Raw genomic sequence first — 21,700 nt, 5'->3', positions numbered from 1 at the left:
AAAATTTTCCCTTGATACGCCAAGCTCCACATAACTACAAAGTTAATGTAAAATAAGTATCTAACAACAGTTCAATTATTGGTTTTTAAATATGCACGAGTTACACGATACAGCACGATATTAGTTAAGAAGTATGTGGAAATGTTCTTTATATAAATTATATTAAGTACCTATATGAAACATTAAGGAATCAATGTATTACTTTTTTTAACCTACAGAAATAATAATTCAATATTGATTTTTATTTTTTATACCAGTGGGATCATACAGGTTAATAATAATATTATAAAAAAAATTAAGGAATGAATTACGAAAGCAGTATATGTATAAAGCGAAGGTTGGTGGTAGGGCTGGCAGAGGAAGACCGTACATTGACCAAATTGGAGATGTCCTTAGAAAAGGTTCACTACGATCTAATCTGAACCGGCGTGCGTGTATGAAACTATTGATGAATGTGGAGGAAGCAAAAGAAGCAAATGGAATTCCGTAGCCTCTGCTTACCCGAGTGGGAAATAGGCGTGTGTTTATGTATGTATGTATGTATGTATTTTATATTAAATGAGTATATTCTCACCAGCTGCAAGCAGTCTGACGCGTCTAAACGGAGAGAAGAGCAATGCTATGAGTACCAAGTATCAAATTATTATTCAATGTAAATCACAAATGAAAATAACCTCACTCTTTTTGAAGTCGGTTAAAAATAAACTGCCTATCGTCATAATATTATCTCACTCTACTAAACTTGTTTCTATATCCTCGTAAGGCCCGGATTTCCAGACACAATAGTTAAACAATGGGATTTGGATTTTAAAGGACTTTGGGCCTTACGACCATATATGGGTATTTGTATAAAAAGAAGCTTGTATGATGGTGTTCATGAATGTACGGTCACGAGCATTAATATGTATACATTTTGGTACCATGTCACATTAACTTTTTTGGTAAATTGAACTGTAAGTCTCACTAAATGTCAAATATGTTAGTGCGACAATAGTCTTAAAGTGGGTACATTATATTGCTCATGACTGTAGAGGAAGCAGAAATGTGTCGGGATCGAAGCAAATGGAATTCCATAGTTTCTGCTTACCCCGGTGGGAAATATGCGTGAGTTTATGTATTTTGTATAAAAAGAAAGGATATTGGCGTGGTCGACGATTTCTTGCTTTTATCGCTTATCGTCGGCCCACTAGTGTCGACTAATTATTTCAAATACGATCCTCTCAGATTTGGCCACAATAGTTCCAGTTAGGTCGCAGTGGCCATTTGGGCTACATTAGCTCAAGCCGTCTCAAACAAAATCCTATCAGATGCCACTATTAACCCAGGTTTGCGCCTAACTGGGCACTCTCTGGAGGAGCTCGGTGGCGCAGCGGTTAACGCGTTCGGTCTGCGATTATTGAAGTAAAGCAACTTTCGCAAAGGCCGGTCATGGGAAGGGTGACCACAAAAATAAATCATCTCGAGCTCCTCCGTGCTTCGGAAGGCACGTTAAGTCGTTGGTCCCGGCTGCTTTAGCAGTCATTAATAACCATCAATCCGCACTGGGCCCGCGTGATGGTTTAAGGCCCGATCTCATAGGGAAGGCCCGTGCCCCAGCAGTGGGGACCCTCAGACCGGTGCCCTGGTTATCAAAACTTACAAGCCCTGTATTACAAGAAATTTTCTTGTAAAAATTTTCATTATTACAAGAATGAGTTTATCAAAACTACACGTATAAATTACATGTCACAAGTGTCAATATTTATTTCACAAGTAAGTATACATTACAATCCCTCTACTTTTTTTGATAAACATAATTTACACGTACTTGTGAGTAACTTTTAGCTTGTGAACGTGTAGATGTAAGTTTTGATAAACACGGCACTGTTGTCTTAAATTATGTACCGGGTGACGACAGCCTTAAGCGCTCCCCATTTCTCCAGCCAAGTAGTTAATGCCATATGCGGCAAATCTACAATAAGTGGCGTCGAAAAAAAGTATCAAGAAAATATTAATCACACCGGGTTTGTCATAAAACTTCAAACTGGCAGTAAGTTTGTATTTTAAAATTAATACATAAAAAAATAATTAAAAATCCGCTGCATCATAAAACAACATCGTAATTATTACGGAATCACCGCACAGATAAGACAAACTGTGTTGAAAATTATCGTTTTTTACGCGCCATGACGTTTTATTGTACAGGGAATACCTACCGTAACATTACGTACATTATCGTATAAAATAATTTTGTTAGGTTTTTATTGTTACGTTCGAACTTTGAAGTACCTCGCTTCTTATCACTAATTGGAAAACCACAAGTTATTAGAAATAAATAATAAATAAAAAATTACTACTTTTTGTTTACGGGTGCATATTTAGATCATATTTCGTGAATGCAATATCGGAATCTACACAACTGTCTATCCCTTTGGAGATACAAGCGTAATGGTATGATACTATATGATAGGTATTTATTATCACGGAACACTCGAAATGATAATGATAAGTATCAAGGTCGTTAATTTCTCCATAAACACTTGCATTGGTACTGATTCCTGCAGACACCATCTTAATTTATTTTAAGTTACCTGTCACTTTCTTATCCGCCGAAAGGATGGATGATGTGGCAGATTTTAATTTGAAAATCAATGAATAAACAGTGCGAATCAAATAGGCATAATCATAATTGATTTATCATTGACCCAGTCTGCAGTAGAAATTCTATTTTTCAAAATGTCGCATCGAATTATTAAAAAATTTGAACGAATAAATAAGTTTCAAGATTTGACCTATTTTATGGCTTCTTTGGAATTGTTCAGAATCATTGGCCAATAAGTATTTGAAAGTTTTAAAAGTGAATAAAAAGTAGCCCTTTACAGTCATCCATAATTTTTTAATTCGTTGTAGCATGGCGTAACCGCCAGTGGTAACAAGTCGCCCACTATAATAGGGCTTAGGTATAAACTCACGACTATATCCCAATTGGGGTAGTCAAAGGTGCATCCATCGCAATATGAACGATGTATGTGTATGAAGATTTATGATGTGCACGATGAAGTAAAAGTTCGTGAGAAAAGCTACATGTATTCCGGAGAAATTCGTTTTAGTTGAAGTGACCTAACTTGTATTAGGCTGGTTTTTGCGCAGGTGCGAAGGTCAGACAGTCGCTTCTGTAAGGCTCTAGACAGATGGACCGCATTTCAACCGCAATCCAACACGACTGCACGCCGCCGACTGCAATTGAACTGCAATCGGACTGCCCGTTTGGTTGTCTATTGCAGTCGTGTCAACTGCATTCAAACTGCATCGGAACTGCAATTTGGCAGTCGGATTGCAGTTGAAATGCGGTCCGTCTGTCTAAAGGCTAAAAGACCGTATCTGTCAAATCTTCAGGTAATGTGAAAACGGGAAATTGATGCTTTATATTGCGCACGAGATTATAACACTTTTTAATTGTTTAATTTTATCATTATAATATATTATTATTCAATTGTGTTTGCTATTGGTTCGACTTGTCGCTGTAGGTATAATTATTTCACTATCAAAGGTTGGGTCAAATACATAACAGATCAGGATACAGACATCGACCCGGTAATGTAGACGTAAATATACGTCATACCTACTTTCCAAGCACACTAGCTTATCACAAGTGATTGTTTCTTATCAACCAAATAGGACTGCACTATAACACCGAACCGTTCAAGTAAATATTATGCCTTTAAGCTCAAAAGCGCATAATAAGCTATACGCTATTATAATTATTTTCATATCTTCTTATCGTGTGGGTTATGAGGTAGAATACCAACCTCATCGACCCTGGTGTCAGGGTTATAATTGAGCCGCCAAAGGCCCCTGACATGGCTCACGTAACGAATACTCACTTACATCAGTAAATAGTAACCGGGACCAACGGCTTAACGTGCCTTCCGAAGCACGGATCATCTTACTTTCGGACAATCAGGTGATCAGCCTGTAATGTCCTAACCAAACTAGGGATCACAAAGTGAATTTTGTGATATGCCCCCACCGGGATTCGAACCCGGGGCCTCCGGATCGTGAGTCCAACGCTCAACCACTGGACCACAGAGGCCGTATTTTCATATAATGAAACACTTTATCTTTAGTATTTTGTTCTTATTTATAAATCCCACTAACCCGCTGCTACTGTACATCTGTCAAAAACACTAAGGTTTGTACACTAAGGTTGCCCGGAAGAAATTGCTGTTTTAGCAACAAGGCCGCCTTTTGTGCCCATCTTAATATTTGCTGGTTTCTGTACTATGTGTCCTGTGTGCCGATTGAAGTAGGCATATTTATTATTATTATGTGTAATAAATATGCCTACTTCTATCGGTACCTGGTGGTATCAGTTACCTGGCGGCACTCGGTTGACCGGGAATTAAAAACTCTAGGCGTGTCATGGGAGCAAGCTACCTACAGAGGTTGAAAAAGATCGCGAGGAATGGAAATCTGCTATTCGAGCGCTACATCCCAACAGGGGATAAAAGGATTAAAAAAAGAAGAAAAAGATGTGTATGTAAAGGGCGAAAGCGCGTGCGTAAGACTAGTATCACATAAAATAGTGTATTAGTGTATTGTAGTGTAAATAGTGTATTGGTGTTACTACCAATACATCCACGTGTATTATAGTAGTGTATTAGTAGTGTACAATACAATACAAATACACTTTATTGCACCAAAATAAAAAGAAATAATTACAAAAAGACTCTTAACTAAGTTAATGGCAAATGGCGCCTTATCGCTTAAAGCGATTTCTTCCAGACAATCATAAAGTGAGGAAAAATTAAAAAATATATTAGTATTACTACCAATTATGCATTATTTATTTATTATGCATTAGTGTATTATAGTGTATTATAATACTCGTGGAAGTATTGGTAGCCAAGTATTGGTAACCAATACACTATTTACACTATAATACACTAATACACAATATTATGTGATACTAGTCTTACGCACGCGCTTTCGCTTGCTAAGACTATATTCTAAGCGTTGAAATAATCACTCTGCCTTTAATTACTATAGGTTCAACGGTTTATATCGCAACAGACAGATACTCACTTTCTCATCTAAGATATGAGAGAACTGTGCAACATACGTGCTAAACACTGACTTAACCTAATAACCCGGAGATTAGAAATTTCCTGGATTTGGGGGTAAACAGTTCTAAGATAGGCGGTAACAACACTTCCAGGAGAGGTGGTCACGATGTATACACATGTTGTTTTTGTCACCACACGTGGAAGTAACAGCGAATATAGTGAGGATCGAAAACAATGTATTCCAATAATAGTTATATTTTTCGTCGAAGCAGAAGAAATTACAGCGCGAATAACAAATTTATTAGTGCCAAAACTGTTTTATAAATCAATAACAAATCAAAATTATATGCTTGAATACCAACTTTTTTTCACAGGGAAATGTAACTGAGTGAGTATGAATGATTATTTGTATTTAAATTTAAATTCTTATGCGCCCACGTTTATGCCGGAGCACCATTAGAGAATGTTTTGTGTGACAAGGGGGGCCTAAAATAGTCCCGAAGAAGCAACTAGTCTTAAAAAGCAATATTGCTATTTGACAGGTATTGGTATGGTGCGTTTACTTTTACATGAGCAATTGTCAAATAGCAATTATTACTTTTCAGATGGCTACCCAGATAACAGACGATGCCGTAGGAGAAGGAACTGGGCAAGAGCGGCTTTGGTCTTGACGAGCAGAAAATTATGAATGCGCCCAAGAGACCGAAAGGGGAAGCAAAAATTTAACGGCTTACTTATTGACCTGACGCGTCTAAGAAAGAGTAGGTACTATCAATTTTTTACAAATTGAATTACAATTGATAATGCCGCCAGATTGTACTGTATATTTCGTTCATGTGTGTAAGACTTGTTTTGTATGTTATGTTGTTGATTGTAAAATATTTCCAGGTTTTTGTCAGCCTCAAAGAGAGGAAGAACGGTGCATGGTCACGAGGCCAAAACGGGATCTATCGATACGGGGGGGAGGGGGGGTAAAAAGGCCACATTGAAGCAATTTGTCTAAAAAAGCAATATTGTAATTTAACATATAAAAGTAAGTGCGCAATGCAAACAAATGTTAAGCAACAATATTGATTTCTTAGGTGAATTGCTTCGATGTGGCCATTTGAACCCCCCAGGAACTATCCACGGCCACCAACAATGATGGCCTGCGATTTGCTGCGGTCAACAAGTCCGTGAGAACTTTCCCAAGATGCAAATGCCACTAAGTCCTTGTAGACCTCGTTGATAGCACGCTTGATATTATTTTCAGTGAGTACAAATCTGCAGATCATGATCTACTGATCAAAATAATCTAATAGTTGAAATTATAATAATATAATAATAATTAATTAAAATTAATTAATTAATTAATTAATTAATTTTAATTATTATAATATCTAATAGTTGAAATTTTATAATACTTTATAAAATTTCAACTATTTTATAAATTAACGATAGGAACAATGTTTTGTTATCAGCCACGCTTTTCTGTTCTTATGATAACGGTTACGTTAGGTCATGATGAAGTCACATTAAGCCATACAAAGTATGCCACATAAACTACGTATTGTGAGGTTATTTGTAAAAAATAGCTTACTTTTATTACTTAATCTTTTATTTTTAAGCTAACATGCTAACTGGATTTAGCATAAACAGGACCAACATGTATTAGGTATTCAATACAAAAACGAAACAACAAGAAAAGCGGAAAAATTGTTTAAGAAATAGTCATTTCATGAATAATCAATACCTAACTAATTAAATGAATCAGCGAAGAAATCAACAGGTACTTATAACACCTATATGTAAAATAATTTAGTCATCATTATTTCATTTTGAAGGGTTATTTTTATTAAAGAAAGAAAGAAACGTTTATTATTAGCTCAAAAGGTATCATTAAAATATTATGAAACATGATCAACATCGCTCTAAAATTAAGTATCCCGTTTTCCTGTGGTCCGTTAACCTAACCTGAAGATTATAATACAGGCTTTTACAGCTATCTGATCTTCCAACCCGCGAAGGGAAATACCAGCCCAATGCAGGTTAGGTCAAACACCTCCGAAACGCATTTCTCGAGAATGTGGATTTCTTGACAATGTTTTCCTTCGCCGCTGAAGCCGCGATAATAATTTATGATCCAAACATGAATTCGAAAATAATTAGTTTAGGAGTTTGCTGGACTTCGAACTTTCGACCTTACAGTAAGCGTTAGGCAAACTTCCAACTAGGTTCCTAAGTAATATTACAGAACCGTATTTTTTGTAGCCTGGCGTAACCGCCTAACCGCGTGATTTAAATAGTTAGTCACAGAGATAGACCACAATTTACAACCACATGTGCTATAGATAGAAGTTCTAATATGAATATCATACACCAATCCATAATGGTGACAATATTAGTCTAGCGTTCATATAGTCCATAATTCAACTTCGAAGAATTCGACTTTATGAGTTTCAATTCATGTTTAGATCATAGATAATTGATATCAAGTAATTTCCAGGATTGTGTGCCTGGTTGATGGCGATAGGCTCGCAACCTTTTACATACAACTTACGTAAAAACATAGCTGGCGAGTAGTTTCTGACTACCCTCTCGGGAATAAAGGCGTGATTCTATTTCATGCCATGTGACGTAAGACGTATTTTTATAATTAATTTTACCCCGAAATTGCACGGGACTTGCACATTACTAATGGGTAATTTAACGTCAATTCCCCGGGTATAATACCGATTACCTCATTTGCATATTATCGAGCTCAACAATCATAGTATTGTATTAATTAATAGCAAGGAGATTAATATTATTAACTACCCGTTCAATAATGACTATAATTAGGTACTTTGCAAATTATCATAACCCATTTTAAAAGCAGGTGTAATATTAATTTTTGCTTTCATTAGTTAAAGAACGTTTAGTTAATGATGTAAAATAATCATGATTAATGAATAGATTAATAAAAAAAAAACAATTAGTTAATAAAAGACTATCATTTACTTACACTGCAGGTACATACTCCTTTCTCTTTATTGCCATTTATGTTACTTAGTTAATTTTTTAACGAGTGACTAACGACTTAATAATAATCTTTCGATTGTATTTAAATGAACCATTTAAGCCACAAATTGCACATTATCTGCGTTTACGTCATCCGTATACTGTAATAGCATTTTTCATTCGTTAATCTTTACACTTTGAGTATACTTTATCACAGATCAACCTCTTGTGTATATATTAATAATAATAATACACTTTATTGCACACAAATTTACAAGACATTTACAGGATAAACTTATTCTAAGGTGGCCTTATCGCTAAGAGCGATCTCTTCCAAAAAACCTTCGGCTGGGAATATAGTACACTTATACTGCAGCAGTATAGCGTGCAAAAATGTAAAACAAAATAAAAAAAAAATTATAAAATAAAAGACAAATTTTACATATATATGTATGAGGTATATTCTCATATATGTACCTATACATATACGCTACGTCTCCAGCTTTATTTTTGTAAATTTCATTTTATACTACGTAGTGTCATCTGGCAACATTAATTTTGACAGCAGATAAAAGCCATAATTTCAACAACAATTCCGTTTTGTAAACATTTTAACACTATAAGGTCAAACCTTTATGCCGTGTATATAGAAGACCAATGCATGATATTGTTGACAACGTGGGGCACGTGCTCCATCCGCGACGCCCAGTTAGATAACCAGATAAGCGCAGTCCTTCCTTTCCCAGTGCTTCTCATTTAAATCTTGAAATAAATCAATAAATATCCATATATTATGACTATAAAAATATACTTAGATATATTTATGTTATATATTTATTTAAGATACACCATCGGTATATACATAAAAAATACATGAATAAAATTCAACGGACAGTGACCGTATGTTACACCATTACAGGCGTATAAAACATTCAAATTAGTTTTAAACAAATAATAAAACAACACGTACACGTGTTTGAGGTAACTTAAAGCTAGAAGATAGATATTATTAGATAGGTTAATGGAAGATTTAGATGAGAAACCCCCAACCTCAAATTCAAAATAAATAATAGTTTTCATACTTACAAATAAAGTGATAGCAAGTGATATCAAAATTCAGTCCATAATACTAGATGGCACACTTTTCCGTATTTTGTAAGCGTTTGAACCTTTCCTATCTGGCTAAAAGTCAATCGTTCAACTTTCATCAGTAAGTACTTAAATCCCTTTTTTATCCTTTTCTACTGATCTTTTGCGTCTTTATTAACTTACCACGTATGATATAATACAGTTCAGTAGACGCAAATAACATTTTCTATCCATTGATTCTTATCAAGTCATCAACTTACTCACAAAACGATAACCAGACAAGTCACTAAAACAATTTGATAAATTTTATTTCGAGAAATAGAATAGTATTCCTTGGAAGCGTTGGTATCGGAAGACCGGACGTTACGTCAGGGTTTAAGTTCTGTGAACCTCACCTGCGGCTGCATCAGCTATGACTTTCCTGTTGATAACTTGCAAGGGTGAAAGAATGCACCGATAGAAAAAAAGAAAATATATCTTTGACCTTATAATTTTCAGGAACAACACCAGGAAGAAAGGAAAACCTGATATAAAATGTTTTTGAAAATATGGCCTATGCAGGTTCGAAGAGATGATGAAGACATCAAAAATTGACTTCAAATGTCAGGCAAATAAGAACAAACGCACTTTAAAGGTGAAAACTTTAAAAAGGTGGTAATATATCACAAAGTTATTTAACAGTAAGAGCTATTTCTGTATAAATAGCTTACGATTAAAAACACAGATTCTTTAAAATGCGAGTAATCAGATTACAATATAAATAAACAATTACACGAATTTTTTTTAGCTGACGCTACTGAGACGCTCTGATTAGATATGGAGACGACATGCAGTCTAGCACGTTATTATTGTATATGTATCCTATATTCATTATTACGCAATACGATTATATTTCGATGCAATAACTCTTGACCGCAAACTACAAATATAGTGACATTACTATGTTGGTATTATTTAACCACAAACTAAGTTCAAATATATTTAGTTCCAAATATTTATATCAAGTCATACCAGTTCTTTTGTGATACAATAGAAACTGAAATATTTATCTATAGTAAGTTTTAAGACGAACTCAGCGGAACTTGGAAGCTATAATATATGTATATAGAATATATTACATTATTATTATATCATGGTTTAGAATAGTATATATAATAATAAGCTGTGATTATAATAAAGAATATCATTATATTAGGACCCACAATATAATGGACAATAAAGCCACAGATAATCAGAAGACAGTATTGCTTCCTCTTTTGATACAAAGTCCTGTGATCATGTCCATTGGATTTACATAGTAATCCTAGGAAGAATTAAAAAAATCTTCAAATTAGCTCAAAAACAAGTGCTCAGAGACAATAGTTGCAGTGTTAGCTACGTGAAAGATATAAATGTTTATTTTCTTTGTTTTTTATACCAACTTGTACAGAAATTAAATATAACGATATATGTTATTAGATGTTGTTCTTTATGATGAATGTTGTGTTCACTTGTAAATGGCTTACAAATAAGTTCTGTTTTACTTAATTTCATTACGTTTTAACTAAATGTTATAATGTGCATAGCTGTATATGATTCATTAAATAAATAAATAAATTTGCGCAACAATGTATATTTCTAAGTTATACTGACTAGTATCACGTATACTCAGTATATAATCACCTGATCAAGTAACCTAAAAAAGAAATCTGATACGACCGCAAAATGTTTATGTGATTGCTCATGTACGCATGCTTCGAACACGTGCTTTTAGGCACATAATAATATTTGAAATAATACAATAATGCATCGTCAAATTAATAGAATAACCACATTGGTGTTAATTGATAACATAACCGAGGAAGATGGATGGAAAGTACGACGATTTGAAATAACAATCTGAAAAAGTTGTTGAAGATTATTATAGTTTCAACTTACAGTAAAGTTAATGGTCGTATAGCTTGTTAAAAACTTATCTGGTAGATAATAGCACAGCTACCAGCTAATTATCTGTTTAGTAGGCTCTCATCTTCAGGTAGTTTAGCAAGTGGTAAAAAGGGTCCTAAAAGGTACATATGAGCCAATAATTCATACAACTTGCAAGCAATGTTTCTTTTTCAAGAAGCAAACTATTTTTAGATGTATCTATGACTATAACGCCAGTGTCACCATGGATATTTCCTTTTTCAGTCAGCCAGTCAGTTTTTCCATGTAAATACGTGGTATATCGCTGACATCAGATAGCCCAACCTTACATTTTTCGAATTCGTCACTCAATACGTCATCATCCTTACTTAAAGTGGTTTGCACAAAGAATGGCGTGTACTAACTGTGTCATATCCTTGTCAAAAATATAGACATTGACTTAAAAGGATATTTTGGCGCCGACTCTTGTCTGTAGCTTGTTCTTAGTGAGCTAACGGAAAATCCAGGCCGTGTCTATACGCAAATATGACTTAGCCATGCTTCAATTCTTAAAACTGAAGCCAGCAAAATCATAGTATCGTTACATCCTATGTTAAACGTTCAATATTCACCACATGCTGTTCTTTAACGTCATTTTATTTATAAGATAACAACCATGTATCGTAGAAATAAACTGTTATCAAGTTATAAAAAATATATATATATTTGTTCATTTAATCGTCAAGCTACATAAATATGCTTAAAGTTGAATAATAAATTAGCTTTAAAGCAAATAGATCGCGATTCGCGATCTTGAGACATCGATTTTTCTCAACTAAGCAATATTATGAAGTCAAAAAACCTTTGTGGTAAAGATTTTTTGATACTTTTGAATCAATATGAACAATTCTTTCACAGATATAAACTTGAGTAATATTTATTAAGTAGTAGTTTAATCGTAGGTAGAATTTTATTATCTACCTATCTAGTTATAAAGAATAAAGATCCACGCGTAAATGTTAGACTTCTATATGCGAGTTTGTGTACTATTTTAATGACAAAATATCAAGTGATTCACATTGTAACCATCAGCCTGCTAAAAATATATCAACATTGCCAAGCTGCGATTCTCATCCTTCGCTTTTTTACCCAGTTAATACAGTTAGTCACTTTAAAAACGCTACTACTCCTATAAGTAAAACGTTTTACAATGCATTACAAATATTGATATCCATAATTCGCCAAACTCCAAACGCGTCAAAAGACCCGTACCATCACAAATGTACAAACAACAGCACAATAATGGTGATCTCATGGAAATTAACAAATCGTCACGACAAATACGTCATTATGTTTCTTAAGAATGTTACCCGAACCCCATACTTTAACGTTATGAATTCAGCTAATAAGTATCACTTTATATCTGACGTCTATAGTGACGAAACGAGGACACCGAAGGTCACATCTCAGAATCAAGAGCATATTACTAAGAAGTCATGAGAGGCCAATTTAGACGGCCAGCAAGATTACTATGTAGGAAAACCGGTATTTTCGATTACGCCACATGATGATAACGTCGAATTCACTATTATAGCGATACTGTGAATGGAGGTTGTTCCAAATGGTACATTAGTGTCCTTATACCGTTTAGGTACAGAAGGTCCAATTTGCAAATTGTCTTATTGTTTGGTTTGCCTCAGATGGTGTTAACTTGGCCGGACATATGGGTACCGCTGAGGGCTATCACCCGATACAAAAATTTAAGACAACAGGCCTGAGGGTTCCCAATTGGGTACATTTTTTTAGTATTAATTGGTACCTAGTAACTATACTATACTTCTTGAACTTACAAACTATTTTTTTAGTTTGTTAATCTAAGTTTTCCAGCTACTAATTTGTATGAAAAACAAAACTAGTTAAGATGCCCAAGCATGGATGAATTAGAACAGAATACGACTAAATCCTCACCAGAATTTGACCGAGAATACAATCGTGTTACGACTGTTTCAAATTAACAAGAACAGTAAATGGGTTACAACACAAGTAGCTCAAACTATGAAGCTTCAAATGAATGAAAGAAGGTCTGTCCGTACATTCAGATGACGAAAGCTTTGGCCTACAAGCGGAAAATGGCCTTGACTTTGCTTTTCAAGTTCACGGCCACATTCTAAATAAAACTCGGCTATTTATACCCGTGTATTATCGCCGCTCTAAATATATCCACTACTTTTGTCAAATTTTACTCAAGATTCTCGCGAAATCTGATCCAGGCTTTGTTGATGAAAGTTTAGATACGAGGCGACTTATTTACTCTTTCTCTTATGCTTCGTACTAATCATAATAAATTCATAATATTAATTTGGCCTCTTGAAAGTTGAAGGACTATTTTTGATACTCTATATTTTTTTTGTATCTGAAAAAGTACCTACCAATAAAATTCAAAAAACGATTCGCACGTTCCATCCAGTTATGACACATCGTTACTTCCTGCCAATTTGAATGCTATCCTAAGTAAATCCATAAATATGTTACGTTAAAAAATAATACAAACGATGCAAACCCGTACTTGACAATAATACTTTAAAACCAAAAAAGATTGAACGAAACTTCGAGTTAATCGTTTAATACCTTAAATGAGCTGATTAGCTAAGTCTCGAGACCTTTCAATTCATTACTTTTTTCTGAGTGACTCATGAAGTTAAAGAAATTAGAATGTTCGCACACTTTAAAAAACTTTGGGGCGAGTCACGGTGGTCGTAAAATGGTGTCACAATGAAGAATACGGTTGAGAATGAATAGGTAAAGATACCTGCTGAGAATATTCTTTAACATCAGAATGAATATATCGATGTATTTATTTTTTTTGGTGCTAAGTACTACAGACGACAACATCATTCCCCTTTGTACTTTGTAGCTTCCATTTTACTATAAGACAAAGGAATTGGTATTTAACAAAACTCATAAAAAGACTCATAAAACTTAATTCAAATGATGTAATTTACACTGTAAAATGTCATGCATTCGAATTTATACTCCACTTTTTAGGTAGCCAAATTATCAAATCAACATTTTATACCTCCGCCATCATAAAAGCTTAGAAGCCGAAACGCGAATTCGTCGCAAATTTAAAAACGCGTCGCGGCTATTATTTAAAACATAAATATAAATTCCTTATGGGCCATTAAAATTCGCAAACTGTTTATTGGATATTGTATACTGCCGCTTCTGTACTAGAGCGGTTCCTTTGTCACGAAGATTTGTTTTATTTACCGTTAGCGTTAGAACAATGAATTCAAGTTTAACTTTCACTACGTTATATATGATGCAATAAATTGATCTTTTGTAACGTTTTAGGTTTATTTTAGTGGGTCTGTTTTGGGTCTTTGTTTCTGTTTTAACGGTAGTGGAACCCGCTCTGTGGAGGTCCATAAAGATGCGACAAAAACTAGCGTGCGACTGCCTTTAAATTTCACTTCGGGACATTGTTGCAAACCGGCAGCCTATAAAAGTATAATGTTATTGTTTAGAGGAGAGAGCATTGCGAAAATTTACGCCAGGGAATTTGCAAAGTTAAAACAATAATCTAAATTCAAAGTAGAGTATGTGTTGCTTTTCTTACGTGTTTTGATTGTAAGTTATGTGTTATTCCGTGTTTTGTTTTTTATCTGTTATGTGGTGTCCCTTTATAATAAACGTTACTTTCTTTCACGGCTTCCGCTTGATCGCGTAATATTATTTGATATGTGTTTTGCTCAGTTTATTTTATATATTTATTTTACGTCTATTTTTTAATCAATCGTAATATTTTAGTTACTTAAATCTATATTTATTTAAGAAAATAAAGACAATAGAACTACATAACTATAAAGCCCGTAAACTTGCGGAGTTTTCCCCAAATAAGTTTTTCACATTTATTCCAATCTCCTATAAGTACCTACATGTCAAAAATGTCTTCTCCAATTGCCTCCACACTGCGTCCTTTTAAACATTCCATCATCAAACCGAGCGGTCTCATAAACGAATGTCATACAAAGCGAAGCCTTCACAATTCAAACTTCAACGAGTGGCGTGAAATTTTGCTCAAAATCTGTGAATAGAGGTATCATTGGCTGTTTGTTGGATAAATAGCTAGTCAACAATACGCCCTCTTTCCGGTGCAACTTTGGATAATTGACTTGTCGCTACAAGTTCACGGTTATTTTAACTACTTATTGCGATTTTGTACATTTACTTGAGAAAGAAATGGGAAGACCAAGAAGAGCTTATATGGAACAGGTTAAAGAGAAGGCGAACGTCGGATCTTATAAGGAAGTCAAAGAATTGGCCTTTGATAGACAATAATGGAGAATGCTACACAACTAAGTATCGATTGATCGAATTCAGTCGATACTGAGGGTGGTATTAATAAACTAATCTTAGCTTTGAGACTGCTCTCAAGATCATGTGCATATAGAGTGTAGTGTCAGCTGAGATTAGTTTCTGAATACCACCCTATGTCTTCTTTGAGAGCAGTCGTTACTATTAACATATTTGCAAATGATTTCAACTGTAAAAACAGATGACGAATGTATTTTTCAGGGTCAAGAGAGCGCGTTTCTAACAAGGCGGATATCGAAAAATACCAAATAACGCGCATGAAATGAATGACTCACTCACTTTCAGTGCGAACTTTTACTTGCCCTAACTATGATCAAAATTTGTGCAATAAGATGAAACATACACGTCAGAGAAATCAGAATAGCCAGCCAATTTTAGTACGAAGTCTTAAGATGGTTATATGATGAATGATGAACCTTATGGTGACAGGTAAACCCTTCCTAGCCATTATCTATGTCCATAATGTTAAAGTCGACACACAGCCTTTAGTCGAAATTTATGGCATGCCCGAGATAGTAAGCAGCTGACGGAATTTAATGTTTCTTTACTCCCAGTTCAGAAAAGAACAGCCTCGGCAGTCTAGTGGCTAAGCATTGAGCTCACGATCCGGCGGTGCCGAGTTCTATTTTCAGTGGAGACACGTCTTACAACAAATCACTTCGTGAAACTGTCTCTGGTTTGGCCAGGATTGCAGGCTGTAATCACCTGATCTTCCAAAAATAAGATGATTCCCTTCGGAGGGCACGTTAAGCAAGTTTGACTAAGTTAGTATGTAGTCGCTAACGACATCAGCCTTGGTGTCTGTATCTAAATACAGACACCAAGGCTGATGAAGGCGGTCCTTGATCTTACAATCCACACGAGAGAAGACGAAGAAGTAAGGAAGTACAAGACGAAATACACTGCAAGATATAAGCGTTCTATATAAAAATATAATCACATATTTTATAAGTGACACGGATCAAAGTGAATTCGCTGCCATTGAAAAGGTTATGAATGACACGGATCAGAAAATTTGGAACGAACTTGCCTTTAAGTCCGTGTTTTGCAATATTGTATTTGATTTCTAGTAACATGCGTACGTGATATGCTACTCGTGTATACTAGGATATATTATTATGTAATCAATTAACGTGTAAGTAATTAATATTCAAATCAGCTGTTTTAAATAGCTACAGGCTAAGATAATGTTTATATGGTAATTTGTGAGCATTGAAATAATCAATAGTAATATGGCTTAAAATTATGCTCACTTTTATTTTTTTTTATATTTCATGAAAATAATTTAAATATAGAAAGAGGAAAAATAAGTTACAAAACAATTGACTCCGATCAACTTCTTAAAACATCGATTCAACCAGACAGAACGAATGAGTCATTGTAACGCGTAGACACTGAATTCCAATGTCGTCTTGCTAAACGCATTGCGTCATATGTAAGTGTCTATTATATCTTTCGCTTTACATAACGAATATTCTCAACCAGTCAACCTCAACATATGCAACGGAGATTATCTCGAATTGACAGGACTATGCATCTACAAAAAGGCTGTAATGATGGAGTTCGGGCCTTTGCACCGCTACCGAACTAAGTATAGTAAACTTTTTGGTAACAGTAGTTTGTCTGGTACACATCAACACCTTTTTTCGACGTGACTTATTGTAGACTTGGTTAAATTGGCCGAAAAACTTCTTGGCCGGAACACCAGCACCACACACGTAAAAATGTAATTAATCGCCAGTACTTATTTACCTTTTAGCTGTTGATCCCGGTTACTACTTACTGATGTAAGTATGTAGTCGTTACATGAGCCATGTCAGGGGCCTTTGGCGGCTCAGTAATAACCCTGACATCAGGGTTGATGAGGTTGGTATTCCACCTCATCACACACGTTAAAAAGAAGAAGCAATATAATTTCGATATTTTTTTGAAGTGACTTATTGTAAAATATACTGCATGTGGCATTAACTATTTGGCGGAAAATAATTACGCCATTGATACGTAATAACGAAGTTATATTGGATATTTAAAATACAGTTCAGAACTTCTACGCGTTGGTGGAGTTCGGGCCTAACAACCGAATTACTGCAACAAGTACCTTGGCTAGTCTATTAAGTATACACTTCTCATCAAAAATAAACTAAACACATCACAATATTATTAGAAAAAAAAAATACAAGTAAGTACTAGGAATAAAGAGTTATAGGTTATAGTTTTTGATTCTTAATATTAATGTTCGAAATTCGAATTCAAAATTGAAATTAACTCGTGTTTTTTTGAAAGAAAATTTTGTAGTGATTCCGCTTTTTTCGATGGAAAGAACTTATATAAAAAATAATCCCCGTTTCCTTGGTCACGCCATTTTCTCCGCGGTGACGTTATAACTTGAGAACGACCTACTTTGTAGTAGGTACTTGTGGGAAGAAAAAAAATTTTTTTTTTTTTTTTTCAGAAATTTGACCAATGGGCTGATCCCTTATCACCATGGTCATCAAATCCAGCTTACGACATCGTATCAACAGTGGCTGCAAGTTGTCTTTGATTACTTTGGGCTCTGTCCACCCCATTAGGGATTACGGGTGTGAGTTTGTAGGTATGAGTGCAGAAAATTGGGAAATTTTAGAAAACTTAACGGAAGTGCACACGGATAAAATCGTAGGCGAAAAGCTATAGGTACTTACTTCATTACATCTGCGTTATCTTAAGACCACAATGAACATCATCATGACGCGGCAGGTAAAGACGGATCAAACAATAGACTTTGGACATTAGATATACCCATGACCATGTTCTAGCTTAGAATGACTAAAGGGCCTATTAAAAAATGTTCAATAAATCATCGCTTAAGGTGCAAAGTTGCAACGTAATCATTTTCAAACTTTTTAAACGGTTTTTGCTTCGAACTTATGTTAATATTACATTATATTATATTTATAGAATTACGTACACAATATAAAAATAAATATAATAAAATATAGGAAATTATAATTATTATTTTGTTATTTGTAATATTTTTTTTTTAATTGTAATAAAATGTACGAAAAATGTAATAAAATGTTATTTGTAATATAATAAAATATACGAAATTTTGTTATTATTATTTATTGAATGATAAGTTTTGTTTTAAATGTGAATCATCACCAGCCCATTAACGTCCCCACTGCTGGGGCACGGGCCTTCCCTATGGATGGATGGATAGGGAGCTGTGAATAGTCTTTTTTATTACGAAATCAAATTATAATAACTTTTGCTTGACCCTCCCTAGTGTCTAAGTGACGGCATTTTTCGCAAATAAATATGTGCGATTAAAATACTCAAAACGACTTAAAACATGAAACCGCCAACTAATTACCTAATTCACAATATTAAGACATACACTTTACATACCTAAGACAAGTTAGACGGTATCATTTGCAACATTGTTGCATGTACCTAGAATATCTAGGAATATCCTAGACTGGAGTGTATTATGTGAAAAATGTCGTCTAACCATACTAACATTATGTACCTAGTTCCAGAGGTAACTAAAGTTTCACTTTCTCAATAGTTATGCCATTTTGATCACGAATGAAAAGAGGAAATAGTTATTTACATAAAGAAATGAGTAGTTATTTAAATTACAACAAAACATAATATAAGCTCACGTGTATCCCGATTGGGGTAGTCAGAGGTAGATTCATCGCAATTTACAATATAATATATAAAGAATACAATTTTATAATGTAAATAGTTGTGAGTTTTATGTCAAATTAGAAGTACTTGCCATAATTACATTCTACTTTTTTCTTTTGAGTATTTTGTTATGTATTTAGTTTATAATACTTATAGATTTTTAAGGGTAAAACATTATCTATATTTTAAACTCTAATAACTAGTATTTTAATCTGAATACTCAATATCTGACAATACAATATATGTTATTATATCGTAAATAATAAGTACTTAACCAATAAAATACCTTTTTCATTTATCTGAAAAACAACGACAATTTTTTCCTCAAATGGAAAAGTGAAATTGTGCTTAACCAAATCTCGGTCGAAATTAAAGAAAACATTTTAAAGGAATCCTTTAAAAGAGAAATCTCACTTGGGGGTATCCATGTTGGCATGTACCGAGCCAACATAAAAGTACCATTAAACAAGATATAACAGCATAATTTCGTTTGATCTGACATGCCGAAACAATTTAATCATTATGGTTGGAAATTAGTTGAAACTCTTTCGAGTGATAAAGAAGCTTATGGCGTTTCCGTTAAGTTTAGGTTTGCACGGAGGCGTGTGGCGAGTTATGTCGTATGGATTTTTAAAACCGTAAGGCAAAGGAATTGTCGGTATTCGGCAAGGCTCGCAGTGGTTCGACATTGCGGCTCTGCTATCGCCGACTGGGTGGGCAGCAACGTAGGCCCCTCTCCTCTTTTTGTATCCCCATTTTCGAATTTAAAATTTCGAACTGTGCGAAACCATAACGATTTTATTTTTTACAAAAAATATTGCTTCGATTGCACGCGATCGAGACACTAACGCTTATAAGCCAGTGTCTGTAATTTTAGAAGTAATATTCAGTGTTGATGCTTTGTAGATGCTTTGATAACAGATGGTTACATTATTCGCATTATAATCCCTAATAATAATAAATCCTAGAAATAATAAGAAACATCACTATTTATCTTAAATGTTAATAAAATAAATCCAAAATGTTTAAACCATTTAAAAAGTAATTTTTAATTTACGACTTCACTTCTGTACTTTTATTTAGATATAGGTTTTATTTTATCCCATAAAACACACTCAATATCATTATCAAAAATTAATTGACTCATTTCCTTTCCAGATGATATATTAATTAAATCAGCGGTTTCCTAATTAGCTAAAAAGAAAAGAGAAGGGTGTACAATTAAAACATTACTGTGCGGACGTCAAATTATGTCGTAATTAACTCAACAATTAAAATCAAAGGCCATTATAGTGGTAAAAACTCGAAAGGGAGCGCGGTCCATTGATCTTCTTTTTACTGGGACAATAAACCTTATGCATCGTAGAGTTGGCTGTCATACGTTACCCTTAGATAAATGTAGCGTAGTGTTGCGTTGCGTACTTCACTGCACTAGTGTTTATTAAAACACTGAAACAGTGAACTAGTGCAGTGACGTATGCTTTAGATCTAAGCTGATAATGGCCCCGATTCCTGCAGACACCTTCCAATTTTAAGTTATACACAGGTATAACAGTTATACACAGGTATAACTTAAAATTTTAAGTTATACACAGGTATAACTTGAAATTGGTCATCATCCGTTCCTTTCCTAATAAAATGACAGAATTTTATTAGAAAAGGGACGGATGATTGATAACTGTCAATTTTAAAATGAATGAGTGAATGAATGAATAACCCGGGCGAATAAAAGAGGCAACTCGCTGATATGCGTTTGACGTGTGCTGTCAACTTAATTCTGTCGGGTTATTGGCGAACATAAAATGTTGGAAGGGTTTATTTTAATTTCGTCTGTCTATCCTGTTTATCACCACAAATATGTATTTTTATATAAAAATAATAATAAAAACGTTTATTTCGAACAAACCATAACAAACATAGTATACCTACATATATATTTTATTTAATTCCTAAATTAGTTATTCGTGATTATCTAGACGGTGATACGGCTCACCACCTATCACGTTGCTTTGACAGAAAGCTCGGTGAGGCGTGGGCACTTAGTTCATCATGCGATCCATCCACACCAGACACCAGGGTTGATTGGGTTAGCAATCCACACGATAGAAGATCATGCAATGAATGAGTATCTCTGACTGTAACTGTAATTATGTTCAAAGTGTAACTATGTTACCTATTGAATAAAGATATTTTTGAATTTGAATTTGAATTTGACTTGAATTGGAAATAAAGTCGTGAGCTTATGTTATGTGTCTTAGTTCTTCTTCTTCTATAGTGTGTATTGTGAAGTGAATTACCAACCTCATCAACCCTGGTGTCAGGGTTATTATTGAGCCGCTAAAGGCCCCTGACATGGCTCATGTAACGACTACTTGCTTACAAAGTAAGTAGTTCTTAAGTAGTAACCGGGACCAACGACTTAACGTGCCTTCCGAAGCACGGATCATCTTACTTTTTGGACAATCAGGTGATCAGTTTGTAATGTCCTAACCAAACTAGGGATCACAAAGTGATGTTTGTGATATGTCCCCACCGGGATTCTAATCCGGGACCTCCGGATCGTGAGCCCGACGCTCAAGCAATGGACCATGGAGGTCGTTATGTGGCTTAGTGATTATTAGTAAGTAGTTGGTAACACGCTTATCCCAGTTTGA

The 21,700-nt window shown here is 34.5% G+C and overlaps 1 protein-coding gene across 2 annotated transcripts in view; it reads right to left on the bottom strand.

Annotated features, from left to right (window-relative positions):
• The window catches only part of LOC126371498 (uncharacterized), a 75,358-nt gene that overhangs the window by 17,788 nt on the left and 35,870 nt on the right, over positions 1-21,700 (bottom strand). The gene's annotated exons all lie outside the window — the stretch shown is intronic.

This window comes from Pectinophora gossypiella, chromosome 12, assembly GCF_024362695.1.
Source record: "Pectinophora gossypiella chromosome 12, ilPecGoss1.1, whole genome shotgun sequence".
In the NCBI taxonomy this organism is placed as follows: domain Eukaryota; kingdom Metazoa; phylum Arthropoda; class Insecta; order Lepidoptera; family Gelechiidae; genus Pectinophora; species Pectinophora gossypiella.
The sequence above is the reverse complement of the archived record's forward strand: the minus strand, read 5'-3'. Positions and strand labels throughout refer to the sequence as shown.